Source organism: Aphis gossypii, chromosome 2 (genome assembly GCF_020184175.1).
Source record: "Aphis gossypii isolate Hap1 chromosome 2, ASM2018417v2, whole genome shotgun sequence".
NCBI classification, from domain to species: domain Eukaryota; kingdom Metazoa; phylum Arthropoda; class Insecta; order Hemiptera; family Aphididae; genus Aphis; species Aphis gossypii.
The window spans coordinates 26,832,232-26,837,722 of NC_065531.1; the positions used below are offsets into that span (position 1 = coordinate 26,832,232).

At 30.6% G+C, this 5,491-nt stretch overlaps 1 long non-coding RNA gene across 1 annotated transcript; it reads right to left on the minus strand.

Moving 5' to 3' along the window:
- Nucleotides 1-299: 299 nt before the first annotated feature.
- On the minus strand, nt 300-1,689 carry LOC126550211 (uncharacterized). Its single transcript, XR_007604255.1, has 2 exons — nt 1,265-1,689; nt 300-905 (listed from the first exon to the last, which is right to left on the minus strand). It is a non-coding gene; the product is annotated as an uncharacterized LOC126550211 (long non-coding RNA).
- Between the last annotated feature and the right edge of the window lie 3,802 nt (nt 1,690-5,491).

Sequence of the window (5,491 nt, forward strand, 5' to 3'; positions counted from 1 at the left end):
TACCTACTTAACAAGACTGTGTAGTGTGTATACTGTACAATGTATACTATACTTACTATGTAGTATTGTATGTACTATGTAGGTACTCAATGTACACAGAATTTATAATAAACCAGTCTTTTGGCACGATATTTTTAGCCATTACGTTTTTTTTTTTTTTTTTTAATTAGTAATATCAGGTAAAATATATAAGTCATAGACCTTATACTATAAAAAAACCGGGCAAGTGCGAGTTGGACTCGCGCACCGAGGGTTCCGTACAAACCTGTAGGTATATAAGTAAAAGTTTTTTTTATTTTTATTGCAAAATGAAATTTCACGGCTGTATTTTTTCAATAAACATCAAATATCGTTTACAGAGAAGGTTTTAATTCCCTCGCAAGTAGTCGCGAGTTTGAAAATATGCGGCTTAAATTGTTATTATTTCTTTCGATTGCGTTGACATAAAAGTTTGATTTTGTTACAGTTTAAAGGTATTATAGACTTAAGTATTTAGTATGAATTTTAATTTAATACCTCATCGCGTTCATGAGATAAGGAGTAGTAACTTTGAAATTTTCAAAATTGTCAAAAATATTTTTCAAAAATATTTTTTTTTTATATGATGAAACTAAAAATTTACGGTTTTCGTAATTTTTCCTATATCTGTACTATAAGACGTGACTTCGTACGAAACTTCAAGATTCTAAGTTCACAGGAAGTACCCTGTAGGTTTTGATTCCCGTGCGAGTTTCGAAAATTTGACAGACGGACGGACGATATGCGGCTTAAATTGTTATTATTTCTTTCGATTGCGTTGACATAAAAGTTTGATTTTGTTACAGTTTAAAGGTATTATAGACTTAAGTATTTAATATGAATTTTAATTTAATACCTCAACGCGTTCATGAGATAAGGAGTAGTAACTTTGAAATTTTCAAAATTGTCAAAAATATTTTTCAAAAATATTTTTTTTTTATATGATGAAACTAAAAATTTACGGTTTTCGTAATTTTTCCTATATCTGTACTATAAGACGTGACTTCGTACGAAACTTCAAGATTCTAAGTTCACAGGAAGTACCCTGTAGGTTTTGATTCCCGTGCGAGTTTCGAAAATTTGACAGACGGACGGACGATATGCGGCTTAAATTGTTATTATTTCTTTCGATTGCGTTGACATAAAAGTTTGATTTTGTTACAGTTTAAAGGTATTATAGACTTAAGTATTTAATATGAATTTTAATTTAATACCTCAACGCGTTCATGAGATAAGGAGTAGTAACTTTGAAATTTTCAAAATTGTCAAAAATATTTTTCAAAAATATTTTTTTTTTTATATGATGAAACTAAAAATTTACGGTTTTCGTAATTTTTCCTATATCTGTACTATATGACGTGACTTCGTACGAAATTTCAAGATTCTAAGTTCACGGGAAGTACCCTGTAGGTTTTGATTCCCGTGCGAGTTTCGAAAATTTGCGGAAATTTGCGGCCTAAATGGCTGTATCTTTTGATTGCGTTGGCTTAGAAGGTTGATTTTTCTACAGCTTCCAGGGACAGTAGACCTGAGTATCATATACAAATTTCAGTTTGATACCTCCACGCGTTCCTGAGAAAAACGCTCTTGACAGACGGACGGACGGACGGACAACAAAGTGATGTTATAAGGGTTCCGTTTTTTTCTTTTGAAGTACGGAACCCTAAAAATAGTATAAACTATAAGGTCTATGATATAAGTAGCTTTTCTTTTAGGTTATTCATATTGACTTATAAATGCTAGGTATTTAAATTGACCTAACCTAACCGACGGAGTCGTTTCACTATTTTTTTCTATTTTAATTATTTTACATGACCTTCGCATGTAAATACTTTATAACCAAACTCTTAGCCATACGTAATTAATTTTGCTGGCGATTTCTAAGAATCAAGGCGTATGGGAAAAACAATCACAAACAACCTTTCGATTTAAGAAGTTGATTTAACAAGCAAGCCGTACGCATAAATTACAAATGCGCACGCCTTGGCGTAATAGCACAACAACAAGTCCAACCCAGGGTTAATTAACTTTCGGGCGTAAAACCACTTTTCGCAGCTATAATAACAACAATCACTGACTCGCTTTTTTGTCCATCTCCTAGTCTCTATCATGTACAACCAGGGGTACAGAGAACCATATAAATACGGGTCTCTGTCCGTCTTAGAATTAGAATTAGTTTACATCTACATAGAACTAGTCTATGTCCAAATTTTAAATTAACTATTTTCTCGGGCAGTTACTTAACGTGCTGTCCTCAAATTTATATACAATTTTAACTTTAACTTTAATAAACATTTCTATTAACATTGTGTCTTGTCTCACTTTTAAAAACCTAATCCTTTCCGACCAAACTGGTCCAACTGCAGACGTCAAGCACTCATTTTTAAACGATTATCTATTTACTTTTCTATGGAGATCACTACAGGGGTCAGTGTCGCCAAATGCTCGTTCGGACATTCAAAACGAAAATATCCCTCGATTTGTTATGCAACACCACCTAAGTAGGTTACAGGGTTAAAAAATTATGCCCATAATTTTGCTAATAACGGTTGATAATTTTTTTAAATAATGTGGTATGAAGATTAAAGAGAGGTAGTCGCGATAACCGATAAGTACCACCATTGTTAATATATAGAGTAAGTTTACTATATAGGTAATCAATGGTATCACGAAATGTAAATTAAGGTTCATTTCGTAAGATTATTGAATGTTGATGCATCTTTACAAAGTACTAACGGTTTCGTCCGGGCGCGTTTCGCGTTCTTCTCTGTTACGTATATTAATATAATATTACACATACCTTTATGATATATGTCAGTGCCGTAGCCAGAATATTTTTTTTTTTTTTTTGGGAAGTGGCACTATTAATTTTCTTCTCAAATTTTGTGCAATGCTTGAATACCTACTTATTACCTACTTATTACGTACTTTATAACACTTTTGTATATAAATTTTAGATTTTGAACGAAGTGATGAATAATATATTGATTTTACAATGATGTGTTTTTTTTTGTGTCTGCAGTATAAAGCATAATTGGTCGAAATAGTGCTTCAATTTCCAACTTCGAGTGTGGTTTCCGATAGCAAAGTGAATATGCTTGGTGCATTATAGAGGTTAAAAGTAAAGATTTTCCAACAGTTTTCAAAAAAATCGAGAAAAATAAAAAAAAAGTGACGGAAAAATGGGAATTATTACGCAAAACCAGTATTCGACCAAATCGATTTTTTTATATGGTTGTTACTCAAAAAATAATCACTGTAAATACTTAAAATTTTCACCACATATTTTTATTACCTATTGTTATTAACACATGGCTACATTTTAAAAAGATTTTGATTTTTTTTGAGCTATTTATAGACCATTGAAATTTTCGATTTTTCTGAGAATTTTTTTTTGAAGTGTCGATAAACAAATTTTGGATGGCCAAAAAATCTTGGAAAATTTAATACAAGTTTTCTTATGAATTTTTCTTATTGTAGTTAAAAAACATCAAAAATCGTTTGTCACAATTTTTTTTTATAAGCGTTTATAGTTCAAATGTTTACGAAATATGTCAAAATCACGAAAATTTGCAAGTAATTTTGTAGTTGAAAAAATCATAAAATTGTTTGTGTTAATAACTAAGGATTGAAAATACAACACTAATATTCCATAAGTTTTCCTTCAAGTAGCTATAGAAAAAAACTCGACGCATCATTATAGGAAAAATTTTAAGTGCGTTAGAATTTTAAATTTTTACTAAATAGCGTAACGACAACAATTTATTTTCAAATATTTGTTATTATTCAAAAAGTATAAGTCGTAGATACTTGAAAATTTCACCAGTTATTTAGATTGGCATTTTCTTTACATGGTTTGATTTTCAAAATATTATGACTTTTTTTGAGCTATTTATAGACAACTGAAATTTTTAATTTTTCTAAGAATTTTTTTTTTGAAGTGTCGATAAAATTTTTCTGGCGGAGTCAAAATACTTGAAAAATTAATTCAAAGTTTCTCATAAGTTATTTTTATGGTGATAAAAAAATTATAAGAATACATAGACACAATTTTTTTTTATTAGTATTTGAAGTTCAAATATTGACAAAAATTCATTAAAATCATGAATATTTGGAAATTATTTTGTAGGTATAATTCATAAAATTGTTTGCATAAACAGCTAAGAATTGAAAATTTAATACAAGATTTTCCATAAGTTTAGGTTATAATAATTATAAAAGAACTTAAATTTTGCCATTTTGGTGTATTCAAGCCGTTAAAACATAAACCACCTTTTTTACCAACCACTGGAAATTATATCCTATTGTAGTAAGCCGACGGAGTCGTCTCACTATTTTCTTTTCTATTTTAACTTATCTACATGTACTACAAGGTTCTTCGTATTTAAATATTTTATTATCATACTCGTAGCAATATGTAATTAAATTTGATGGCAATTTCCAAGAATCAAAGCGTATGGGAAAACACAGTCACAAACAACTTTTTCTTTCCCTTTTGACAAACAACTAACAAGCCATGCACATAAATCATAGATGCGCACGCCTTGGTATAATAGCACAACAACAAGTCCGATCCAGGGTTAAGTGTTTTGGGCGCAAAACCACTTTTTGTAGCTACAATGACAACATTCTATAACACACCTTTTTGTCCATCTCCTAGTCTCTATCATGTACAACCAAGGGGTACAGAGAACCATATAAATACGGGTCTCTGACCTCTGTCCGTCTTAGTTTTTAGAATTAGTTTCACATCTACATAGAGCTAGTCTATGTCCAAATTTTAAATTAACTTTTTCTCGGGCAGCTACTTAACGTGCTGTCCTCAAATTCTTATACACTTGTTTTATTGTAACAAATTGTAACTTTAATTTTAATAAACTCTTATATTAACATTGTGTCTTTGTCTCACTTTTAAAACCCGTAATCTTTTCTCGACAACTTGATCCAACTGCAGATGTCAAGCACTCATTTATAAACGATAGTGAGAGATCACTACACTATCCTTGGCTAACAAGTAACAAATCATATTCGTTCAGAATCATCTTTCGTATACAATGGTACCTATCAAGTATCATTGGATTCAAATTTAACACTCCTATAATATATAATAGCAACGGCACTGATATATGTATTCTATTATATTACGATATTTGACAATACGAAAAAAAAGAAACAATATTATATTATTATATAATATGCATAGTGTGTACACACTACACAAACGCCACAGACAATAATTTGTTGCGGTCGACTTATTAGTTATTAGTAATTTGGAGTTAATTTGGAGGAAAATGGAAACCAACTATTTTTGGAGGTGGAAAGTGGACAGTGGAGTCAGTGGAGGAAAACGGTATCTCCTGTTTGGAGGGAAATGGCTACGGCCATTGGTTTAGCTGTCACCTTATCATTGATCATTGGAAATCTATCTTATAAATTATAATCAACATTTCATATTCATACAGATGTAATTAAC